The 26,073-nt window shown below is 40.2% G+C and overlaps 1 long non-coding RNA gene across 2 annotated transcripts in view; it reads left to right on the top strand.

Annotated features, from left to right (window-relative positions):
* LOC102398527 overlaps positions 1-26,073 on the top strand; it is a 66,200-nt gene that overhangs the window by 18,696 nt on the left and 21,431 nt on the right. The window contains exon 3 of one of the 2 annotated variants that reach the window (XR_006550649.1): positions 14,942-15,097. The exons of the other annotated variant lie outside the window; for it this stretch is intronic. This is a non-coding gene — a long non-coding RNA (uncharacterized LOC102398527). The remainder of the gene's footprint in view (positions 1-14,941; positions 15,098-26,073) is intronic. 2 annotated transcript variants of the gene reach the window in all.

The raw sequence follows: 26,073 nt of genomic DNA, 5'->3' as shown, positions 1-26,073 counted from the left end.
CGTGATCTTAGTTTCCCAACAAGGGCTTGACCCAGTGTGCCCAGAGGTGGGAGCACGGAGCCCTAACCACAGGACCACCAGGGAGTTTTACCCCAAGAAATTATTAATATTAAATATATAGTAAAAATTAAAGTGTGATAAATTAATATCTCTGCACAATGAACTCTTACAGGTTGACAAAAAACAACAAGAGAAAAATAGCCAAAATACAGGAACAGATATTTATTAAATAACAAGGAAAATGGATAGTTAATAAAGTAGAAGATAGTCAATCTTACTAGTAGTCAGGAAAATGCAAAACAAAACAAGTTGCATTTAATACCTATCAGATTGATGAATATTAAAAAGATTAATGATATTAATCTTAGTTCCCAGACCAGGGATTGAAGCCACAACCCCTGCATTGGAAGGGCAGAGTCTTTACCACTGGACAGACTGGGAAGTCCCCTTTCCACCTGTGCCCTGACAGTACCTCTGGAGCACTCCAGCTCCCCAGCCCCCACAGTCCTGCCCTGAAGCCCATACCTACTTTGCTCTATTCTACTTCTTTAGGACTGACTTTTTTGAGAAAAAAGGAGAGAATAGGAAGGTTCTTAAGAGTTTCCTATAGAACATCAAGAACACACAATAGGCGGCATGTGGTTAGAGATCAGACAAGCAAGTTCCTGACTCTGTTAGTCCATTGTCATACTGCTAAACGCTAGGAAGCACTGTGCTGGTTTGGGCTATTATAGCTATATAATTATGTATATATACAATCACGTACATATAATATATAGTTATAATATTTAAACTGTCTTTTATTAATTATATATTTTAAGATTTATATTCATAATGGTTTTCAAAGCAGGAACTGCAAGAAACTCTTGATGTGGAAATACACTCTAATGAGAAGCATAGATTTGACTGCATGAAACTTTAAAACCTCTAGCCGCCAAACCCCACAAGGAACAAACGGAAGGACTAATGACAACAAAGCAAAAATATTTTTTAAGCTTTAACACAGTTGATATTCTTAATGTGTTGGCCTAGACAGAATGAACAAAGAGCTGACATTTTTTTTCCTATTCATCTAAAAGAGCCAGTGTCCAGGGGAATATATTCTGCATTCAGTTCAGTTCAGTTCAGTCACTCAGTTGTGTCCGACTCTTTGCCACCCCATGAATCGCAGCACGCCAGGCCTCCCTGTCCATCACCAACTCCCGGAGCTCACTCAGACTCACGTCCATCGAGTCAGTGATGCCATCCAGCCATCTCATCCTCTGCCGTCCCCTTCTCCTCCCGCCCCCAATCCCTCCCAGCTCTCAGAGTCTTTTCCAATGAGTCAACTCTTCACATGAGGTGGCCAAAGTACTGGAGTTTCAGCTTTAGTATCATTCCTTCCAAAGAAATCCCAGGGCTGATCTCCTTCAGAATGGACTGGTTAGATCTCCTTGCAGTCCAAGGGACTCTCAAGAGTCTTCTCCAACACCACAGTTCAAAAGCATCAATTCTTCGGTGCTCAGCTTTCTTCACAGTCCAACTCTCACATCCATACATGAGCACTGAAAAAACCATAGCCTTAGCATCACATAAAGTGGCAAGAATAGGTGCTAGTAGATAAGCGCACCTGAAAAGAGTCCTTTCGGAGTCTGTCTTTGGCCTGAAGAGATCAATCAGGGAGCTAGCACTGTATCACAAATGATAAATCACACAGAAAAGCCAATTTAACACATGCAGTGTACATCCACGAAATGGGCAGAGGATATGAACACATAATTCCCAAACAAAATCGAATGGTGAGGGAGAGTGGAATAAGTAGCAAGAGAACAGTAGGGACAATGATACTTGCTGGAGGCCTTGCTTTTGGTCCATGTACAGCCTCTGGGGCATTTCATTCTGGCAATTTTGAGAGTTTTAGGGCTATTTGCACTTCTCCCCAGAAGTGTAATTTGTGGTCTTCCTAAATTACCTGGATGAATTTTTAAAAAATATTTACTTATTTTACTCATTTATTGGCTGTGTTGGGTCTTAGCAGGACTAAGCAAAGTATTCGTTGGGGCATGTGGGATCTTGCATTGCAGCGCCCAGGCTCTCCAGCTGTGGCACCCAGCCTTAGGTGCCCAGCGACCTGTGGGTTCTTAGTTTCCCCAACAAGGGATTGAACCCTCATCCCTTGCAATGGGAATTAGATTTTTAACCCAGTGGACCACCAGGAAGTCTCTGGATAATTATTTTTCACAGCATGCAGGATCTTAGTTCCCCTACCAGGGATCACACCTGTATCCCCTGCAGTGGAAGTGTGGTTTCTTAACCACTGGACCACCAGGGAAATCCCCTGAATGAAGATGTTTAACCTGGGCCTTTGGGGTTCTCTAGCAGACCTGACAGGAGGCTATAATTTGAAGCACAGGAAGGAAGGCTGCAGAACCACCTTTGGGGCAGACACTATTCTCTGAGGAGCTACTTCCTCTTCCCCATGGTTAAAAGTGAACTGTTAAAGAGAGATTAAAATAAGCTAAAAATTTAATTAACAAAGTAATGAGATCATCAGAACCAGCAGATATATAATCAAAATAGTACAGATCCACACCCAGCCAGGCCTAAATCAGAAATAGCTAAAGGCATTGTGACTTTTCCTGAGAAACAGATAAGATAGGCAGGCAGGGGTATTTCTTAATCAGGTTACAAGGCAAGGTCCTTAATGCCTCAAGTCTCAGGCCTTAAAACTCTCTTTGACTGCCCTAAGAGCCTGTGCATTCTGATTTACTCATGGGTTTGAACAGCCTTATTTGCAAGTTTTAAGCTGTTTGCAAATTCTCTGAACTTTTCCTTAACCCCTAAAAAGTCACATGCAGATTTCAGAACTATAGAGCCCTTGTACGTTTCCCTAAGAAGTGAGGTTTACATACCAGTGGTACAAACAGCCCTCTTATTTTAGACTCTACTCTTGGGGAATAATTATCTGGACCTACACCCCATTTCTCAGAGCATCCAAATGCCAGGTCCATAAACGACTTCTGTATGGTGTTAGAAGAATAACTTAGGCATATTACAAATGGTGAGTTTATTTGATCAAAAATCTATTAAAACCAGGCAGCAACAAACCGAAAGTGGTTAGAAGTACTCCAACTATAGGAGCCAGGGAAAGACATAGAGAAAAGGAAAGAGCAAAGCAAGGAAGTTCTTTGATTACAGCTTAAGCATGATTTGGGACAATCCTAGCTGGCTGTTTGTGATTGGTTGTCCTGAGGTTTCTATTTCTTAATCATGAGGCATGTATAGCCTTAGGTTTTGGTTTGTTCATGTAGGCTTTTAAGGTGTTAGAACCACCTCATCTAATGGCCTCCTTGTTTAATTAATCTAACAAGGACCCAGGATATGGGTGTCGTGGCATTTTTCAGTCTCTATTACCTGTCTCAGAGATGGCCATCCTAACTGGAAATATCCCAGGCTCTTCTGTGCATAACATCTCTTTAGAATGTTATAAAAAATTGGTTTGCTACAGTGGGAGGTAATCGTATTAAAGTTATGAGCAAGAATAAATGATGTCCCAGAAGACAGCTTTCTTTGAAAGTGGGCTCTGACATTTTGCTAATCTGCAAGCACATTTCAAAGCAGCTGCATATTAAACTACCGTAGAAACGGCTGATTGCAGATATTAGTGACCACATATTTCAATTACGGTTAGGTTTCAAATAAAAAAATCATATCTGTTGGCATGGTACTCTACCTGTAAAAGTGCTGCATTAAATAAATTACATACTTGGTGTTCACCTCTCTGTGCGATAACTATGGTATCTGTTGTGCTCAAAACAGCCAGCTCTGTCAGAGAGGAGCTCAGGCTGTATTTGAAACCTTCTAAATCTTTACCAGATTGTAAGTGAGCAGGTGAAACAATAGAAATGACATTCAAATCCGTTGTTCTGCCCAATAATTTCTTCTTGTCTTTTTAGAGAAGATTAAAATGTAGCTTGAATTTACTTACAGACTTGAGTCTTTCCTGCATCGTTGTCGCACAGCGACTCTGAAGATCTGTGCTTGGTAATGACCAACATTATCCTCATTTAGTTTCCTTTCAAAATGTAAAAGACGAATGAGGATAGGTGATAGGCGAACTAGACCCACAGGATTTGTTTTATAGAAAAATGAAGTTTAAAAGTCACATCTGGGAGATAAAGGGAAGAAATAATATGTCCTCCAGTCGCTAACAGTATTATGTGGGGTTACAGTGGCTTAAGTGTCCCATTCAGCAGAGAGGGCCTGTGTCAGAGGGGAGTGAGTTAGTGCAGTCTGGCAGGGGGTGTTCGGTTTTCTAGGGAGTTCACCATGTTCCTTTGTGATCAGGATTACAGAATAAAGAAGATGCTCTAAGTGTGTCGATGTCACTAAACTTGAATGCCAACTTATTCTGTAGAGGTGGGCTGGGGTAAGGGTAAGGTTGCTAAGTAAAATACAAGGTGTCCAGGTAAGTCAGAATCGGATAAACATCATTTTTTTTTTTTTTAGTATAAGTATGTCCCATACAACATTTGGGGCTCATTCATACTAAAAAATTGCTTGCTATTTATCTAAAATTCCAATTGAACTGTGTGTCCTGTGTTTTTTTATCCCTAAATCAGGCAACCAGAGATAGGGGAGTTATGAAGGAAAAGAATCTAAACAGTGATTTTTACTTAAAAAGGTAGGAAATTTAGAGTGGGAAGCATCTTCTTTTGAGCTCAAAATAATCCAATAAAGCTGAAGAAATACTCAGGTCGAAACACAATGAAGTTGAGTGGGTGAAGAATGTAAAACAGGAAAGAAAACGTGGACTCCCCTGGTGGTTCAGTGGTTAAGATTCTGTGCTTTGATGTAGTGGGTGCAGGTTCGATTCCAGGGAACTAAGATCCCACATGCCATGCAGCATGGCCAAAAAATGAAAATATATAAATAACAATGAGATGATAAAATATTATTTAAAATAAGGTGCTCTTTAAAAAAGATAGGAAAACAATGAAACTTTTGATTGTGAGCTCCTTAAGGGTAGTTTTCTTTTTATTTCCAGGCTGCAACATGAGCATTAAGTTGTGTTTTGACTGAATGAATTCTTTCCTTAAAGATATTTCTCTTTCCAGTGCCCTCATGTGTGTGTGTGTGTGTGTGTGTGCTCACACATGTGCGCACTCAGTCATGTTCTATTCTTTGTAGCCTCATGATCTGCAGCCCACCAGGCTCCTTTGTCCATGGAAGTTTCCAGGCAAGAATGCTAGAGTGGGTTTCCATTTCCTACTCCAGGGGACTTACAAGGTTCTTAAAAACCATTGGCTTTCTTTTATAAGGAATTCATGGGCTTCCCTGATAGTTCAGTTGGTAAAGAATCCGCCTGCAATGCAGGAGACCACAGTTCGATTCCTGGGTCAGGAAGATCCGCTGGCAAAGGGATAAGCTACCCACTCCAGTAGTCTTGGGCTTCCCTTGTGGCTCAGCTGGTAACGAATCTGCCTTCAATGCGGGATACCTGGATTTGATCCCTGGGTTTGATCCCTGGGTTGGGAAGATACCCTGGAGAAGAGAAAGGCTACCTACTCCAGTGTTTTGGCGTAGAGAATTCCATGGACTGTATAGTCCATGGGGTCGCAAAGAGTCTGACATGATTGAGTGACTTTCACTTTCATGACACTTATCTGTTCCTTAGGGAAAAAATCAAAGAATCTGTGCTCTGAAAAAGTCCCCAGAGCCATTAAGTAGTGGTCACCCAGCCCATAGGAGCTCAGGGATGCCAAGTATCTACTTGAGATAAATCTTCTCCCAGGATTACTTTCAAAACACTCTTGAGTTTTTCCTAGGATGAAGGAGAAAGAATTCAACCAAAAAGTTCATCAGAAGAGATCCATCTTGAAAGATAAAAAATCAGGGAGCAGCGTTCCTATAACCCTCTCAGCAAGGAGTGAGGGCCTTTTAAGGGCTAAGCTTTTTAACTGCCCTATTATTGTTTTTGGAATCCTCCTGCTATTATTTCCACACAGTGCTTTTCCATAGGATTGACAGACAGACCTCTAAAATAAGAAGGATCAGTGGGTCTGTCTGCAGTGACAACTTGGAAGAAGATATTCAGAAGCTAGTCTGAACTGGGAGAGAAGAAGTATTAATATTACTGCCACCCCAGCCCCAATCCCCTGTAGTGTTTGAGTCTAAAAGTGGTAGGAGAATGGGCTTAATCCCTGGGGCAGGGAGATGGGGATCTATTAAAAATCCACTGAAAATATTTTAAAATTGTATATATGCATTATTTTGATAAGAAGTCCATATCTTCTATCATATTTTAAAGAAATAGTAAAGATGGCTATTGGAGAAGGCAATGGCACCCCACTCCAGTACTCTTGCCTGGAAAATCCCATGGACGGAGGAGCCTGGTAGGCTGTAGACCATGGGGTAGTGAAGAGTCGGACACGACTGAGCGACTTGACTTTCACTTTTCCCTTTCATGCATTGGAGAAGGAAATGGCAACCCACTCCAGTGTTCTTGCCTGGAGAATCCCAGGGACGGGGAAGCCTGGTGGGCCGCCGTCTATGGGGTCGCACAGAGTTGGACACGACTGAAGCGACTTAGCAGCAGCAGCAGCAGCAAAGATGGCTATGACTAAAGGTTGGATAGGTAAAAATCGTCCTTGAAGGACACTTGTGAAAAACTCTGCTTGCTCTTGGAAGCAATAAGATGCCGTTGTTGCATTTATTTTTCATGGCAGCCATATTGGTTCCTTACCATTTTTCTAATTCTTAAAACAAAAGGTTAATTGCAACTTTAAGTATATTCAAGGCTTATTAACCGTCTTTGAAAATCTTGGTGTTCTATTCGCCTATTCAGATACTGAGTGTAGAGCAAAGGAAAGCAAGAAGATGATGAAAAATTTTACATACTTCACAATTTCATTCAATGTCTGTCCTCTCTGTTTAACTACCTCAGATTAAAAAATTACTGTTTAGAACTTCCCTGGTGACGCAGTGGATAAGAATCCACCTGCCAAAGCAGGGACACGGGTTCAATCCCTGGTCCAGGAAGATGCCACATGCCATGTAGCAGCTAAGCCCATGAGCCACAATTACTGAGCCCTCACTCTAGAGCCCGTGAGCCGTAACTACTGAGCCTATGTGCTGCAACTACTAAAGTCTGCAAACCCTGGAGCCCACATACCACAACTACTGAGCCCTCGTGCTGCAGGTACTGAAGCCCACGCGCCTAGAGCCTGTGCTCCTCGGCGAGAGGAACCGCCTCAATGAGAAGCCCTTGCACCGCAACGACCAGTACGCCCCGTGTGCTGCAACTAGTGAAAGCCTGTGCATAGCAACGAAGACCCAGCAAAGCCAAATAAATTAATTAATTAAAAAGTTACTCTTGCTGCTAAGTCACTTCAGTCGTGTCTGACTCTGTGCTACCCCATAGACGGCAGCCCACCAGGCTCCTCCGTCCCTGGGATTCTCCAGGCAAGAACACTGGAGTGGGTTGCCATTTCCTTCTCCAATGCATGAAAGTGAAAAGTGAAAGTAAAGTCGCTCAGTCGTACCGGACTCTTAACGACTCCATGGACTGCAGCCTTCCAGGCTCCTCCGTCCATGGGATTTTCCAGGCAAGAGTACTGGAGTGGGGTGCCATTGCCTCTTAGTAGATACCAAAGCAAAGAGCATCTTCAGTATGGCTCCAAAGCTTAGATTGGGAGTGCCATAGCCTAAGGCAGCTATGAAGTAGTCATTGTAGAAATATAATAGAATCCTTGTGACACACGTTGCACATGCGATTTTGTCTGAGAACACATCCTCTATCATAAAAAACATAACACCTACACTCACTAAGAATCTAGGTGGCGTGAGGGAAGTGGGGGTGAGCTTCACAAAGTCTAGAGATAACACATTTGTCACCTCCCAAGCACTGAAAATAAGTGTTCTTGCACCTCCAAAGTTATTCTCACAAAATTGAGGTGCAATGACAAGTTAACATCTAAGTTACCACTTAGCTGCAGGGGCGTATTTTAAACTATCATATTTATGAAATTATATTTATAAAAAAAAGAAAAGAAACATAACCATAAAGAGAGCTTAAATATTTCTGTGTATTATGGCAATCTGTAATCAATTAAATAACTCAGAAATCAGTGACATTCTGTCCCAGTGAAGTAATAATCAGAAATAGATACATTTTGCAGTATACTTTCCCCTTTTTAAATAAATATGTATTTCTCATGCTTAAAAGAGTCAACATCAATGCTCTATTTTAAATTAAATGTCACCATGCAGCGTTCTAATTTGCTATTCATTGATATTCATTTGCCTGGAATTTTGGATGCGATTCTATGTGACGTAAGTTGGTTGGGTACTAGTTGTTGGCTAGTTTTGTATTATCCAGAGGGAAAGTGCGGCCTGTCTGATCAAGTCCATTTTTCTTCTCTCCTCTCACATACCTTCATCTGGCATGTGTACTTCGAGTATAGATGAGCAAAGAACTATGACAGCTGCAGGTTCCACTTCCTTCAGGAAGCTCTCTCTAACCACTTGGAGATGAAACACCACTTTTCTCTCTCTGTCACTATAGACTTGTTTAGTGTGCATCTTTCTCAAAATATCACGAACTCTTTTAAGGAACTACCTTTGTGTCCCTGGGTCTGACACACAGTAGGTACTCCCCAAATGTGTGTTCAGTAAATGGGTTGAAGTAAAAGTAAGATAAATGGCAAAGAGTCAGAAGTGTCTGGAAATGATTGAACCCCAGGAGTTCGTGATAGACAGGGAGGCCTGGCGTGCTGCAATTCATGCGGTTGCAAAGAGTCAGACACAACTGAGCGACTGAACTGAACTGAACTGAGTGAGCTAGATACTATAGTGCCCTCCCCCAAATTAATTTCCACCCAGAACCTCAGAATGTGACTTTATTTTAAAATAAAGTCTTAACAGATGTAATCAGTTTAGAATCTCCAGATGAAACTATACTCGATGTCATGCCTGACTCTTTGCGACCCTGTGGACTGTAGCCTACCAGGCTCCTCCATCCATGGGATTCTCCAGGCAAGAATACTGGAGTGGGTTGCCATTTCCTTCTCCAGTGGATCTTCCCAACCCAGGGATCGAACCCAGGTCTCCCACATTGCAGGCAGACGCTTTAACCTCTGAGCCGCCAGGGAAGCCCATACTCGATTTGGGGTGGAGTCTAAATCCAATGACTAGTGTTTTTATAAGAGACTAGTGGACAGATTGGAGGTTGGAGACAGGACACAGGGAAGAGGGCATCCCTGGTGGCTCAGCGGTAAAGAATCTGCCTGCAATGCAGGAGATGTGGGTTCAATCCCAGGGTTGGGAAGATCCCCAGAAGGAAATAGCAACCCACTCCAGTATTCTTGCCTGGGAAATTGTAGGGACAGAGGAGCCTGGCAATTGACAATCCATAGGGTCACAAGAGTCAGACATGATTTAGCAACTACACCATCACTACAACATACAGAGAAAATGGCTATGTGGAGACAGGGACAGAGACTGGAGTTACTCAGCCAGAGACCAAAGAACATCAGAAACCACCAGAAGCTGGAAGAATCAAGGAAGGATTCTCCCCAAAGGCCTCCAGAAGGAACATGGCCCTGCTATAACCTAACCTTGACTTTGGACTCCTGGCCTCCAAAATTGAGCAAGAATACATTTCTGTTGTTTCAAGCCGTCTAGTTTGTGGTCCTTTGTCATGAGAACTAATTGACCACCATGTTGACTGCAGCTGTGAGCCTAGATCATTGCAAAGCAACTCTCGGCTCAGTTTCCCATCTCACTTTCAGAGCATTAAGAAAACATATGAAATGTGTACATAATATCATATGCTGAGTCACACACATAACTTTGTATGTGCCATTGCTACAATCAGTTCCCTATTTGACAAATGAGGACATTAGGGTTGAGGGAGTTTAAATAACTGATATCATCAAAAGTAAGTAATAACATTAGCTAACATTTGAGTGCTTGGTGTTTATTAGGCATTGTGCCAGACTCTCTGTATCAATTATCTTATCTCATCTTAACAACAAGAGTGTAAAGGTAGGTACTTTGAAAATTTTCCCGACTTCAAAGATGAAGAAACCAAGGCACAGAATATAAACTATGTGCCTGAAGTCTAGTACTTGGCAAAAGCAGGACTTGCACCCAAGTGGTTCTACAGCCCAGGTGCCCCAGATGTCCGCTGTGTTGTATATGGATGCTGTGTGCTCATCACCCCACCATTCCTACCTCTGATTCCAAGGGCAGCCCATGTACAGACTAACTGCCCTTTAGCATCATGCACGCATGATTATATAACCTCGGATGGAGGTTATATAATTTCCATATCCAAAAAGATGGTTGGAAATGGAATGGAGGTTATCCATTTCCAACAGGATGCTTTTTTTTTTTTGGAAACCTCTCACTGATACTCCTAGTGCACCAAAAGTGCAGAAAAAAATATGCTTATTTTCTCTGATTTCAGAGCTAGTTTTTATAAAACACTTTCTTAAATATAAATTTATTTATTTTAATTGGAGGCTAATTACTTTACAATATAGTATTGGTTTTGCCATACATCAACATAAATCCGCCATGGGTGTATTGATACACAAAGCAAGTATGATGGTCAAAATATAACCATCTGGGTGTCCCCTCCAAAAAAGAAAAAATAAATAAACATATAATACAACCTTACATCATTTGTTTCATTTGGATCCCACTGAGAGAGCGGCAAAGCCACTTTGTTTTGTCTACACTGTTTGATCATAGTCAGTGTTCTGCTCTTTTATGTACTGGCAGTTCTGAAGGGATCTTTTCGTGTGTCACAATTATACAACTGTAACTGGAGAAACACTATAGCTTGGTAAGTGCTCACCATCCTGGTTTAACAACTCATCGTACATCCACCCCCACCCCCCACCCCCACTTTGCTGGAATTTTATCAGTTTTTCTACACATGTAGGACAATAGGCAGAGAGTGGAGGCCCAAAGGAGCCTGTGATACAATGGGAGTAAGAACCTTCAGTTGGCATAAATGTCAAACCATATCCTTCCTGAATAATCAAGCATGTCAGTATCTATTACTTTCTACTTCTTGACATGTACCTTGCACAAATGCCAAGTTTTATGTGATGCATTTTCTAGGTGGGAAATGTTTTAAAGGTCTTTTTTTCCCCCCTATATTTACTTTTTAGAGTAATGGTGCCTATTAGATTATTCATTCAAATAGAACACATATTAACAATTCAAATTATTTAAACAATAAGCCAAAGTGAGCAAAATTGTGAAGCAAATTACAAATCTACCTTTTCCAGTCTTCATACCTACTATAAACACAGCTGCATTAGTACACTTGATCCAAGCAAGATCAATCACAATCTCTTCCTTGTATGTTTCCCTCCTGAGAGAGATGATGGGTTCAGAGATGGGCTTCTGAGCCTAGATCAGCCAGTCTGATTCCTGCCATGATAGTTTTGAAAATGTGCCTAAAAAGACATTGATTTTTTTCCATATGACAGAAACAGAGAGCAGGTAAATGCGGGAACTATTGGTATATTTTGCACTGAGGAGCAAGCAAAGTGGTTTGGTAACGAGAGCTCAGTGAGACAGACAACCAGAAGAAAAGAGAATCAGGGAGCAGAAAGAAATATAGATTCCCCCAGTGTTCCTGCATTCTGTTGCTGACTGTATTACCTATTGTCATGTAACACGTTATCTCAAAACGAAGTGACTTAAAACAACAGCATGTATTACCCCACAATTTTGGTGGGTCAGGAATCTAGACACGGCTTAATTGGACCCTCCATCTCAGGGTCTCTCACAAGGTTACAGTCAGGGTGCTGACCACGGCTGTGGCTTCCTCTGAATTCTCACCTCGGAAAGGATATTTTCCAAGCTTTCACATGGTTGTTGGCAGGATTCAGTTCCTCGCAGACTGTTACATCAAGAATCTGAGCTCCTCTAAATTGTGGGTAGAGGCTATCGTCAACTCCTTGCTATATAAGCTTTTCAGAGGGCAGCTCACATCACAGCATCTGCCTTCATCAGAGTGGAAAGAGTAAGAACAAGATGGAAGCTACAGAATTTTATAACTTGATCTTAGAAGTGACATTAGAAGTCACAATTTCCAGTCTACACTCATGGGGAGGAGATAATACACAGTGTAAATACCAGAAGTCAGGGATCATTGAGACCATTATAAAAGCACCCTAAAACACTGACGTATCTTAGCTCTTAGGTACCATGAAATAATCCCAGTTACTCTACAATGAAGTTTAATTTTTTGCTTAAACTAACCAAAAATTGGTTTCTATTATTTACAGCCCAAACTTTTTTTTCTTCCAGTTTTTTTGAGAAGTAATTGGCATACAGCAGTGTATAAATTTAAGATGTACAACGTAATGATTTGACTTACATACAGTACAAAATGATTACCACTAAAATTTAGTGAACATCCATCATCTCATATAGATACATACAAAAGAAAAAAAAAACATTCTGTTTGTGATGAGAACTCAGGATTTACTCTCTTAACGACTTTCATACATAATACACAGAGGTACTAATTCTATTAATCATGTTGTACATTACATCCTTATTTATTTTGTAATTGGAGATGTGTGCCTTTTTCGAGCTTTTTCTCGCCCACCCTCATCTCTGGTAACCATAAGTCTGATCTCTTGGGTTTTTTTTTACATTTTTATAAAAATTTTAATTTTTTTCTGTTTTCTGGCCACACTGTGTAGCATGCAGGATGTTAGTTCCCGACCAGGGATTGAACGTTTGTCTCCTGAAAAGGAAGTTCAGCAACTTAAGCACTGGACCACCAGGGAAGGTCCTCTGATCTCTTTTTCTACAAATCTGTGTATTTGCTTTTTGAAGTACAATCAACCTACATCACTATGTTAGTCCCACACACCACATACACACACACACACAAACATCTAACAGATTATTTAATAGTGATAAAGGCTGAGACATGAGAAAATTATTAAGGACTCTTACCAATAGGAAAATCAATACAAGAAAATAAAAACTCTGAAATCTTCAAGTAGTCGGTGAGTATATGATTTATTATTAGTGGCCTTTTTTTTTTAACCCCTAAATGGAGGACATTTATTTATTTATTTTGCTTTTGCTCTTTGAAACATCTTAGTTTTCTCTAATCATATTGTAAAATGGAAAGACAAAAAATTTGTATAACACTGTGACTAATTTGAATATTTCAGCTTCAGATTATGGGATATAGTTTTGTGTTCATTATAAAAACAGACAAAAATTTTGTGAAAACCCCTTATCTTGGGGTTACTACCTCAGTCTGTAGAAAGTAGAGCAGCTTTTCAAAAAAAACCTTTAGCAAAAAGTCCCCTCCCTGGTTTTTCCTGTGAACATTAACCTCAAGCATTCACTTCCTTCCATATTATTTATACATGTAACCTCAAAATTTCGTCTAAGAAGTCACAAGCAGATATAAGAAAGATCAAAAATATCAGCCATCCGTAGACCAGACCTGACAAGCTTCATGGTGGAGATGAAAACTTCTCATGTCAATGAAATGAAAAAGGGCTATTGTATCCACCAGAAGCTGGACTGCTCATCTTCTGGGTCTCACCACCCAATCAGGAATTCTATAAATGTGCACCTCAACCACATAAACATTTTCTTTCCAGTTTCTGGATTGGAGTTTATCTTTGCTGTGCAGAATCAATTTAGCTTTGGACAGAAAAATTTGCAAGAAATGAAAGAAGCAGGTTTTAAAAGCAAACAAAAAGACATAATGGGCGTAATTTCCCAAACATGCCTGAGCAGGACCATGTGTTGGATTGTATTTAAGAAAGCAAAGCAATCCCCAAGGGATTACTTGAGTTAGTTTCTTATTTTGGTTATGATTTCTTGTGTCTATTGGTTCTGTCAATTAAAATAGAGCTTGCAGGATACAAAGTTATTATATACCATGTCCAAAAAACCTTGGAATTAGAAAAAGAAATTTGATGCCCAATAAGGGTTAGAGGGTCAGGAAAATGTGGTAAACAAAAATCACCCTACCCAGGTGCCCCCTCTGGCATTTTTTTTTTAAGTCTTTTGAAAAATACATATTTATCTGTTTATTTGACTGCACCAGGTCTTGGTTACAACACAGAGGCTCCAGAGCCCATAGGGCTCACGAGTTATGCTCAAGCTTAGCTGCCCTGTGACACGTGGAACCTTAGTTCCCTGACCAGGGATCAGACCAGTGTCCCTTGTATTGGAAGGCAGCTTCTTAACCTCTGGATTTTGACAATTAAAAACCAGTTGAAAAAAAGAAAAAGGACACAGGTTCCCACTGACAAAATGACATCACGTTTCTTCTCCACTCAGTCAATGAGCTTCCCAAGTAACACACATAAGTAAAAAATCCTTCTTAAAAAGCAAATGTTTTCTATACTGCCTGTTTTGCATAGCATGTAAGTATTGGATGAGGCTCAACTGGTTGATCCTGCTGATTTTTTTCCAACAGAGCATCCCCCCACCTCTTCCAGATTGGCACATCTTCTTTAAGTATGTGATGCCCTGCCTCACAGATAACACCAGATGGGCCAGTCAATTTCAGTCTTGACTCTACATTCAAATCATCTGGAAAAGCGCTGGCAAAAATAATCCCGATATCCAATATGCCCCCTGGACCAATATCAGCAGAATCTCTGTGGTGGGATTCAGGCATTCATATTTTTTAAAAATTCCTCAGTGACTATAATGTGTAACCAAAACTAAGAAACCATTGATAGGTACCATTTTGGTATACTACTGATAACTGTGATCTTAACTGATGAAAGCCGCTGAACTGCTAGGGGGGTTTAAGAAATCATGTTATGCCAATTATATCTCAAATTTTTAAATAAAGGCAAAAAAATAAGTTTTTTTTCTTGAAATAGAATGTCCACTCAAATTTAAGGCAATAATGCAAACTCATTGCCTCCTTGCTATTTTCTTTCAGGGAAAACATTCCACAAAATTCCACAAATTGTGGTAAATATGCCCTTCACTCTTCGGGAAGAATATCCCATCAGGTTCGTTGAAGAAAAATGATGGTGCTGCTTTTGATATACTACCAAAGAGAACATTCTAAGAAAAGTATACATTCATAATTGAGGTAAAAGCACTTATAATGTAACACAGGGTCTTCCCTTGCAGTCCAGTGTTTAAGACACTGCACTTTCATTACACAGGGCTCAGGTTTGATCCCTAGCTGGGGAACTAAGATCCCATATGCCTCACTTTATAGCAAAAAAAAAAAAAAAAAGACATGAATGTGAGAATTTGTACCATGAAATTGACCTTAACAAAGTAATAGAATACTGAAGTCTGGAAGGAAACTTCTAAGATGTACAATCAATATTGATCCAAGCCTAGAGAAAAGCAGGACCAGAGATAAGTAATTAGTCTAATGTTTTACTGCTCTTGAGGGGCATTATAAAATTCACCCTTGTCACTCCTAGTTCAGGGATTGTGTTTGAAATGTATATGAAGCATTTCATTTCCTGCCTCACCCATAGTAAATGCTCAATAAATTGTAGCAATTGGTAGAAGTAATGGAGGTGGTAGGGATCACATTGGTAATAATGTCCTCAAACAAGTGTTTTTTTGGTGGATGACATCGCACTTATTTGAAACATGGGAAATAATAAAATAATAATAAATATGGAGGAGTAAAAAAAGGTTTTTTATTAGAGCTGCAATGAAAACTTAAAATAACCTTTTACTATTTAATGACTCATTGGTTGAACATTTTATGCAATTAATTATAAAGTATGTATAATCTGATCTGACTTTATCCTTTATCTAGATGATCCTAGAGTATCGTTTGATGAAAATATGTTACCTATTTGCACATACATTAGAGAGTTAAAAGTACTTTTATATATTAATTTAATTCTCACACAAAGCAAGTATTGGTATTATTACCACTTCTTTACACTTAAAAAGCATAAGCTCAGGGAATGAGAGGGACTAAGCTATGGTGGCTCTGGTAATAAGTGCAGGGCTAGGATTTCATTGCCGGTTTTCTACCTTTGAGTCCTTCATTAGGTTACATACTTGGACAGAGTCACTACAGCCTTTTGAATAATTGACTTTCCAGAGCCACTGTGTAATGCTATGTCCTTGGCTTTCACTGAGCAGAATGTGTACCAGCTCTTTTTAAAAACTTGCTTTAAAAAAAAAAATAGGACCTCATTATGTTGCTCAGTCTTATTTAAAGGTCTTGGAGACAAGTTCTTTTGAGAATTCAGAGCCAGAAAAGTATCTATATCATCCAGCAAGCTGGGAACTTCCTTTGTTTAGATGAGGTGTTTTCTTTCCATTGAATGTCACTCTGCCTTGGCTTCTAAGAAACTCAGAGCAAAGTTTTATATGTGATCATTCCGGATTTTCTCAATCCATATTTCTATGACATTACCATCTCCCCTGCTTCCCCTTATTCTCAAGACTACCACCTCATTTATACATGACTTCTGCTTTCTAGTGTTGTCAATGATTCAGTTTTATTGTACTTGGGTTGTGGTAGACATCCATAGTGTTCAACTACATTAAGAATATTTCCCTCTTTTGTGATAATGGAATCTCAATGCTTCTTGCTTATTGTCTTTATCCCAATCTCAGTCCTTGTGGCTTAGAGGGAATTCATTCTGGTTTTTTTAGAGCCGAGGGTGGAAACATAACCCAGGCCAGGCCATTCACTGTGCTCTATTGCCCTGGCCTCAGTAATTGGATCAAGAATGAAGCCATGACATGACACAAATCAGGCCCATCAGAGGGCATTCAAATGTTTTTATGGGCATCGCTGTAAAGGAGGTGTTGATTTTCCAGTAGAATGGCCAACAGGATGGGATGAAAAAACCAGAGCTTCTGACCCCCATCTTATTCCTCAGTAGAATGCCTGAGAATGGGGCCAGCCCAAAGGAAAGCAGATCTGAGATATGAAGATAGGCAGACCAAGGCCAGTTGACCTCTTTGAATTCTTGTGTTAGATGTGGGTTCTACCTCAAGACTTCAACTATGTGGGCCAATAAATTCCCTTTTATGCTTAACGCATTGGGGTTGGGGTTTTCGGGATCGTGCAATCCAATATGTGTTGACAAATATAGTGATTTATTTATTTATTTATTTTTACTATCACAAAGTCTAGTTGAAAGCAGGCAGGACACAAATCAAAATAAATACACATTATGTGCAAGTTTTATCCTTAGTATCACAATTAACCAAGACAAGTTTTTGATTATCTGGTGGTTATATTGGTCATCAACCTTTGTTTAGAAGGCCTAAAATAAAGCAGCGTTACAGTATATGCTTCCTGTGGTTATTGTTACTGTTTGGGTCTGTGCTGGGTCTTTGTTGCTACGTGCGGGCTTTCTCTGGTTGTGGTGGATGGGATGACCCTCTGGTTGTGGCGCACGGGCTTCTCATTGCGGGGCTTCTCTTGTTGCAGAGCATGAGCCCGAGGGGCCCCAGGCTTCAGTAATTGTGGCACATGGGGTTAGTTGCCCTGCTGCATGATGAATCTTCCCAGTTCAGGGGTTGAACCCGAGTCCCCTGCATTGGCAGGCAGATTCTTAACCACTGGACCACCAGGGAAGTCCCTTTTTGTTTGGATTTTGCTAATTAGGTAGAAGACAGCAAAATGTAAAACATGCTCATTTTTTTCCACTTTGTTAATAGTCGAGAGAGTAGTTTTAAATTTCAAACCTTATCTATTTCTATGAATACTGTGTTGCTGCTGTTAAGTCGCTTCAGTCGTGTCCAACTCTGTGCGACCCCATAGATGGCAGCCCACCAGGCTCCCCCGTCCCTGGGATTTTCCAGGCAAGAACACTGGAGTGGGTTGCCATTTCCTTCTCCAGTGCATAAAAGTGAAAAGTCAAAAGTGAAAGTGAAAGTGAAGTCATTCAGTCGTGTCCAACTCTTAGTGACCCCCATGGACTGCAGCCCACCAGGTCCTCCGTCCATGGGATTTTCCAGGCAAGACTACTGGAGTGGGGTGCCATCGCCTTCTCTGATGAATACTGTACCCTTTTAAAATAAAGATGTTTCAGTTCTTATAGCTCCAAGATACTCAAGTTAAATTCAAAAGGCTCTTCTGGGCCAGTTATATCAGTGTTTGACTTTCCCGCTGACTTATTTATGTCTGAATATTTCTGATTTCTTTAAAAATAATGTTAAATACATGATTCATTCCAGTTTAGCTTTCTTTGGTCTTCCATTGTGGATTGTTTATTTCAATTATTCAGATATAGTTCCTCAAGATTAGGCATAATCTCATCCCTGACTTTTCTTGTCAAAGGTGTGGAGTATGACAAAGTCTAGTATGTATGTGTGGGTGTTTGTAAAATAGAACTGGTTTTATTTCTTTTAGTTATACCTCCTATTATGAACTGAATGTTTCTGTCTCCCCTCTGCCTCCCCTGCCCTCCTCTGTGGCCGACTTCCAATTCCTATCTTGAAGAGCTAAGTCCCAATGGGATAATATTTGGAAATGTGGATTTGGGGACCTTTGTAGGCAAAACTGGGATAGGAGATGACAGAGTAGGAGCATGTGTGCTAATCTTCTCCTGTGAGAACACCCAAATTGCAACTAGCTATTGAACAACCATCAACAGGAGAATGTTGGAACCCACCAAAAAAAAAGACCCCACGACCAAGGGCAAAGGAGAAGCCACAACAAGATGGTAGGAGGGGCGCAATTGCGTTTAAAATCAAACCTTATATCCATCAGAGATGCTTGGAGGGCACAAACAAAACCTTGCGCACACCAGGACCCAGGGAAAGGAGCAGTGACCCCCACAAGAGACTGAGCCCGACCTGCCTTTAAGTGTTGAGGCAGAGCATGCGTCAGCAGTGTCCTACAGGGAGGATAGAGGCTCTGGCAACAGCAGTCCTGGGAGGCAACTACAAAGGTCTGTCTAGTCAAAGCTATGGTGTTTCCAGGACTCATATATGGATGTGAGCGCTGGACAGTAAAAAAGGCTGAGCGCCGGAGAACTGATGACTTTGAACTGTGGTGCTGGAGAAGACTCTTAGGAGTCCCTTGGACAGCAAGGAGATCAAACCAGTCCATCCTAAAGGAAATCAACCTTGACTATTCATTGGAAGGACTGATGCTGAAGCTGAAGCTCCAATACTTTGGGCACCAGATGCAAAGAGGGCGGAGGAGAAGGGGGTGACAGAGGATGGCATCATCGACTCAGTGGACATGAGTTTGAGCAAACTCCAGGAGATGGTGAAAGATGGGGAAGCCTGGCATGCTGCAGTCCATGAGGTCACAAAGAGTCAGACAGGACTGAGCAACTGAACGATGGCCTTTGGGAGGTAATTGGAGTTAGAGTAGATCACGAGTGTAAGGCCCTAATGATAAGATTATTAAGAAGAAGATGTTTCAAATAAGAATACTCTTGAGAGTCCCTTGGACTGCAAGGAGATCCAGCCAGTCCATTCTGAAGGAGATCAGCCCTGGGATTTCTTTGGAAGGAATGATGCTAAAGCTGAAACTCCAATACTTTGGCCACCTCATGTGAAGAGTTGACTCATTGGAAAAGACTCTGATGCTGGGAGGGATTGGGGGCAGGAGGAGAAGGGGATGACAGAGGATGAGATGGCTGGATGGCATCACTGACTCGATGGACGTGAGTCTGAGTGAACTCCGGGAGTTGGTGATGGACAGGGAGGCCTGGCATGCTGCGATTCATGGGGTTGCAAAGAGTCGGACACGACTGAACGACTGAACTGAACTGAATGATAAGATTAGTGGCTTTAGATGAAGAAGAGAAAGACAACTCTCTGCAACATAATGACACAGCAAGAGAGGCAGCTTTGCAAACCAAGAAAAGAACTCCCACCAGCCGACACCTTGAGCTTGGACTCACCAGTCTCTAGAACTGTGAGAAATAAATTTCTGTTTTTTAAGCTACCAAGTCTCTGGTACTTGGTCATGGCAAGCCCAAGTTGACTAAGACACCTCCTATGGGCATTTCCAGTCTGGCCTCAAATATATTGTAGTCTGCACTTTTTTTTTTTCTTTTATATACTAAGTTTAGTAGTTTGGGGGGAAAAAGTCTGCTAAAATTAACAACAAATAACCAAACTTGTGAAGTTTTATTTTAACTCTATGATGGAAAAGAGATTTCCCACTAAAAGGCAAATCTTCTCTTTGAAAAGTTTGAATAGAAGGGCTCTTTAAAAAGAATTACAACTGTTTAAATATAGGTTGCTGGAGATACAAAATTCTCAGAAAAGTTTTTGGCTTTTCTCCCATAGTATTTTTATGTGAAGATGAATTGAGTTCATTTTAATTCATGTATAACTCTGAAGTTTCTCCCTCCCCTTTTTCTTCCCCCTTTCATGAACATGCAAACACACATATATATATATATATATATATATAGTCTTAGTATTATTTCCATTCTTTATCTTATATAGTTTTTTCTGGAGGCAGTGTTGTGTAGTGAAAGAACACTGATTTCAGAATTCAAAGACCTGTTTTCATTCTGTTTTATTAGCTGAGATGGTTTGAGCAAATCATTTGATTTTTCCTTTGTTTTCTTATCAGTAAAATGAGGCCAGCTTCCTAGGGTGGCTCAGTGGTAAAGAATCTGCCTGCAGGTGACATGGGTTCGATCCTTGAGTCAGGAAGATCCCCTGGAGAAGGAAATGGCAACCCACTCCAGTATACTTGCCTAGGAAATCCCATGGACAGAGGAGCCTGATGGGCTACAGTCCATGGGTTCACAAAGAGTCCCGCACAACTGAGGAACTAAACAACAACAAAATGAGATCATTAATACCTGAAAAGGGCTTCCCTGGTGGCTCAGATGATAAAGAATCTGCCTTCAAGGCAGGAGACCCAGACTCATTCCCTAGGTCTGGAAGATCCCTTGGAGGAGGGCATGGCAGCCCACTCCAGTATTCTTGCCTGGAGAATTCTATGGACAGAGGAGCCTGGCAGGCTCAATGGATCTCAAAGACTCAGACACGACTGAGCAACTAACACTTTCACTTTCAATCCCTGAAATTTAGTTCCTGGGATTTCTGTAAGGATTCCATGAGTAATGCTCCATCCATGAAGTTGCTCAGTCGTGTCCAACTCTTTGCGACCCCATGGACTGTAGCCCACCAGGCTCCTCCATCCATGGGATTTTCTAGGCAAGAGTACTGGAGTGGGTTGCCATTTCCTTTTCCTCAACAAACACAACTAACCAAGTTTACTAAGTGTCTGCCGTGTGCCATGCACAGTGCAAGGCTCTAGGAACAGATTGTTAACAAATAGAAGTTTTTAAGCAATTATTTTAAATAACACATTGTTTTGGTCAAGAATCTTATAGACTGATAAGAGAAAGCAGACAAATTAACACGAATATGCAAGGCTTGTAATGCACTCTCTTGGAGTACTTAGTCTTTCTAGCTTTATCAAGGCTTGTAACTCTATTATTATCTATGTCCTTCTTCTCCTTCTCAAGTCTCTTTTCCTTGCATGGTTATGGATTCCATGAGGGCATTGTCTGTCTTTGTTAGCTGCTCTATCTGTGGAGCCCTCAGCATAATTATTTAGGAACCGGGAAATAAAGTCTGGGGAGTCCACTTGAGAAATTCAGTGTGATATTATTTCCAAAAAGCCTTTCAACATTAAATGATATTTGCAATTTAATCCTGAAAGGAGAGGCAAACCATCCATTCTTGCACCACAAACGGAGAGCTTTGCCTTCTTCTCATTCTTTGCAAATCAGTTAATTACATATCATCTCTATCAACTGAACCCGACTTTTCCTCGGCCCTGATTTTACATAAGTAAATAATAAAGTCAGGTACCAGTTTTCATCCTCTCAGACTAAATTGCATTAAACTAACAACAACAATGAAAAAGAAAAGCAGAATTGATCGGCTTCATTTCCTGGGTACGGGATGATGCTCTGAAGAAATAATAGCCTTAAGTATTTCACGGTTAGACTCTTTCCACACATTTCTGGTTTCAAGCTGCAGCTGTGCCCGGGTTGTCCTTGCAGTAAATATATCACCAGGGTGCGTAATCTTGTTCTGTAACCTCCTGCAAATCCCAGGGATGTGCAGAATTCATCAGCTCCAAGGTATGTGAGGCTGGAGTTTGAAGAGAAAATCCCCTCTCTCTTACAATTCCAAACATATTAATGAAATGCCCTGAGCAGGGATTTTTACTGATATGTTCCCTTTACTGTAGTGAACTTTAATTTTTTTACCAAGAGGAGTTTGCAGAAACTGGGTCCTGAAGGAACACAAAAATTTGACTAGTATCTGCCATTAATTTATTCTGCTTTCTAAAACCTGATCCCCAGAAAAGAGATCCATTGGAAATCATAATTGAAAACAGTGAATTCTGGTTGGGTTGAGACTCTATTTTGAAAAGAGATGCATTTACACTTATATTTATTGTGCTATACAAATTAGAGAATAAAAGCAAAAGAATGTTCATAATTTGGAAAAAAAAAATCTCAGACATTCTCCAAGTTTATTGATTTTTTAAGGCAAGGTTGATGGGAGTATGTTGTTTTAAAACAAACAGGCTCTTTGGCTCTGAAAATCAGCTCAATAGTAAATAGCTGAGTTTTTCTAGCTATTTTGACCTTATTTGAGAAGATTATATTGCTTTGTCAGGTCAGAATTTGTGTCAGAGAGCCAAGTTGACACTTTCCCCTTAAGCCAAGTGTCAACTTTCCCCTTAAATATTAGGCAAGCAGGAGTCAGTGTGTCTGGTCACATAGGACACGGTCTGCTCTTGACTTGCAGAATTACACTTTCTTTGCTGCAGAAACAGGTTTCCATGAGATCTCTGAATGGCACTGATGTGTAGGAAAGAAACCTTTATCTCATTATTTCCCCCCAAGCAGCAGATGCCTCTATGATAATAGGAAAATAAGAATATTATTGAATTTTCCTAATGGCGTCAACTTACTACCCTCAAGTCTGGTATTTTTCAAAGCCTATTAAAGGCTGGAACTCCATGTCTCTTTCAGAAGCCCTTTCTCATTCTCCAAAAACACAAAGGAGATCTACTATTGTGTACACTAGAATGACATGTCTCCAAAAGGTTTGAATAATCATTTCTTATTGAAGAGTAATCTAATTTCATCACATTATAACTTTCCGTAAGAGCAATTTATGTTGTCTATGAGAGAGAGAGAGAAAGAGGGAGAGAAAGAAAATAGGATGGGAAAATTACTAAAATCTCTCAACTGTATAAGTTTCTTGGGGTAATTTGATCTTTTCCTCTGGGGCACAAAGGGAATAGTATTTACTGAGACTAATGTTATCAAGATGGTGAAAATTCGCCCTTGATCTATAGGCTTTGAAATGCTAAATGTAAATATCTAATGCTCACTTCTGTTACTCAGTTACTCAGGAAGGACTATAGTCCCTGCCTCCTTCCCCACTAACACTCCTTTCTCAGCATATACCCTCTGCCACACAAAGTATATTTGAAATTTATAATCAAATTACAGGCAGCTGGAGAGCCCAGCCACTGAAGAAAATTGTTTTCCATAAGTCATCTTCATGATTTGCAAATGCTGGAAAAGCAATGCTAAAGCTGTAATTTTTAATGACAGCTCAGCATTGAAAGCATTTAATTTAGCAGCAACATACATAATCCCAAATCCTATACCTGGCATGTTTCATTTGGCTATCTTTTTGAAAAGATCCATTTTCTTTTATACTCAACTCTTAATTCATATCATGAGAAGAACTGGGATCAGTAAAACCTAATTTCAGTGGAATAGTTCTGAAAATGCTTACAAACTGATGTTACCCTTTAATTCACTTAAAGAAATTGAATAGGTTCAGAAATGTTGGTCTGAATTCAACTTACCATATGTCCACTTAATGATAATTCGGAAACAAGGAACAGACCTCCCACAGACAACTCTTTATTACTAGATTTCTTCAAAGCATGGGCTTAGAATACAATGTGTTTTGAGCTTGAGAATAGAGAAGTTGGCCTCAATAGACTAGTAAATGAATTTAACTGGTCCCTTGCATAGTTATCCAGGGAGACCTTTTTACAATATATACAATGAATTGTAGCCTTTTATCCATTTGTATTCAAAAGCATTATACATCCAATATTAGAAAACATGGAAGGAAAGGGTTATAATGGCAAGGAGAAATGGTGAAATCTATCATGTAAAATTTTTACAGTACCAAAGAATCCTGACTCTGGAGAGAAACGTCTGGACTCAAGTTTGGCAAATTATTTAAGTTTCAGCATCTTAATTTCTAATATGGTGATATAATAATTGTTTCTTTTGATTCCTGTAAGAATTAAAATAGACGATATATAAAAGTGGTGATTTACAGGGCCCTAGACAAATAGGCTGGAGTTCTAGATGGTGGCAGCAGACAGCTGAACAGCAGTGGAGAGAGTAACTTTGATTTATTGAGCGTTTACTCCGTGCCAAGCACCATGCTAGGCACTTCCCTTCCAAGATCAGATTTAATACTTAAAAAGGAAGATATTATCTCTGTTTTAGAAACACGGTGCAAGGACTTCCCCAGTGGCCCAGTGGTTTAGAGCCCACCTTCCAACGTTGAGGACTTGGGTTTGATCCTTGGTCAGGGAACTGAGACCCCACATGCCACTGGGAAACTACTGGATAACAAAGAACCCATGTGCTATAATGAAGACCCATTGCAGCAGGGGAAAAAAAAGAAAAGAAATGAGGCTCAGAGAAAAATCTGTTATGAGTGAAGTTAAACATTAAAACTCATGTCTTTTTTAATTCCAAGGATGGTCTGGTCAACACCATGTTGATGAGCGCTATTCCATGTTGCCGCCAACATTAAATAACCCTCTGTCCCCATTTCCCTCTCCAAGAGGCTCACCTTCTCCACAACCTTCACACCGCTGCTGAAAGGGAGGAAGGCCCAGAGCCCAAACAGCCAGAAGCCTCCAAAGTTTCTAATATATTCCCAATCCACCATCTCAAAGCTCTGTACTGAGGGAAGAATGAGAAAAGCAAAACAGTCATACAAACAATGGAGACAGTACATTGCAGTCTCTTATCGAATGTCACTGACCTCATCAATTTGACCAATTTAAGGTGAACCAATGGCTGGATGCATCAATATCAAGGGTGAATAGCCTGAATACTCAGATTAAAACTCAAATTGGTTTTGAAATTCAGAATTATTTTGATATTGGCTATTTTCACGGTTAATGGCACTGAAAGACCTCACTGCATAAATGCTTTGACCTCAGAAATCTGGTGAGATAGAGGAGATTACCTTTATGTTCTTATTTTTTCGAGCTGTCTGATGGAGAAAGTGGATGGATGATTGACCTCTGCTATAGAGGACATTCCAGCAAGAAAACGGTGATTAGACTCTTCATATAGCTTTTTCAACTAGGCAGCCAAGTTTATCAAGGATTATTATGTTTTCCTTTGAATCTTCAGGAGGCCACTGTATAAAGTCTGGTCTATTTGGGAAACATTTTACAAGGAGCTTACTCTAGGAGGCTTTCTTGGGGAGAGAAGATGGCCAGGGGTCAGTTTTGGCAGGATATTTTCAGCCCGTAGATTAGGTTGTTTATAAGCCCACAAACACATTCCCTTCTGTTAAATAGAGTGAAACAAACTTACATCACTCTCCATAACATTTTCTAACATATAATGTTTCTTTCTTTGACATACAAACTATTTTGTAAGATGGCACACATCCAGCAGGAATTGCAAAATTCAAGCAATTTACTCAGATCTTCTAACCCCAAAATATTTTAATATTAATTTCATTAAAATATTTTGCAAATGGCCAGATAATTTGAATTTTTGGGAGACCACTGTTTTTTACAGTGGTTTTGCAGCTTTCATCCTAAAAACAATATCATTTAGATGGTGCTTCAACTTAGGCCTGGGTAAGTGGTATAATTCTTTTTTTTTTTTAAACAACATCTTGTTTTCAGTAAAAAGAGTTCAGGAACTTGGTGATAATGGATTGTGAAAACAAAGACACAGCAACAAGAAAAACTACCCAATAGTGCCTTTATCCTAGTTTCTCTTGGCTCAAAACATCTTTAAAAGTGGCAAGCATTTCCCCAGGGGGATCATCCAACCA

This window comes from Bubalus bubalis, chromosome 4, assembly GCF_019923935.1.
Source record: "Bubalus bubalis isolate 160015118507 breed Murrah chromosome 4, NDDB_SH_1, whole genome shotgun sequence".
NCBI classification, from domain to species: domain Eukaryota; kingdom Metazoa; phylum Chordata; class Mammalia; order Artiodactyla; family Bovidae; genus Bubalus; species Bubalus bubalis.
Note: the sequence above shows the minus strand (reverse complement) of the source record. Positions and strands in the feature narration are given on the sequence as shown.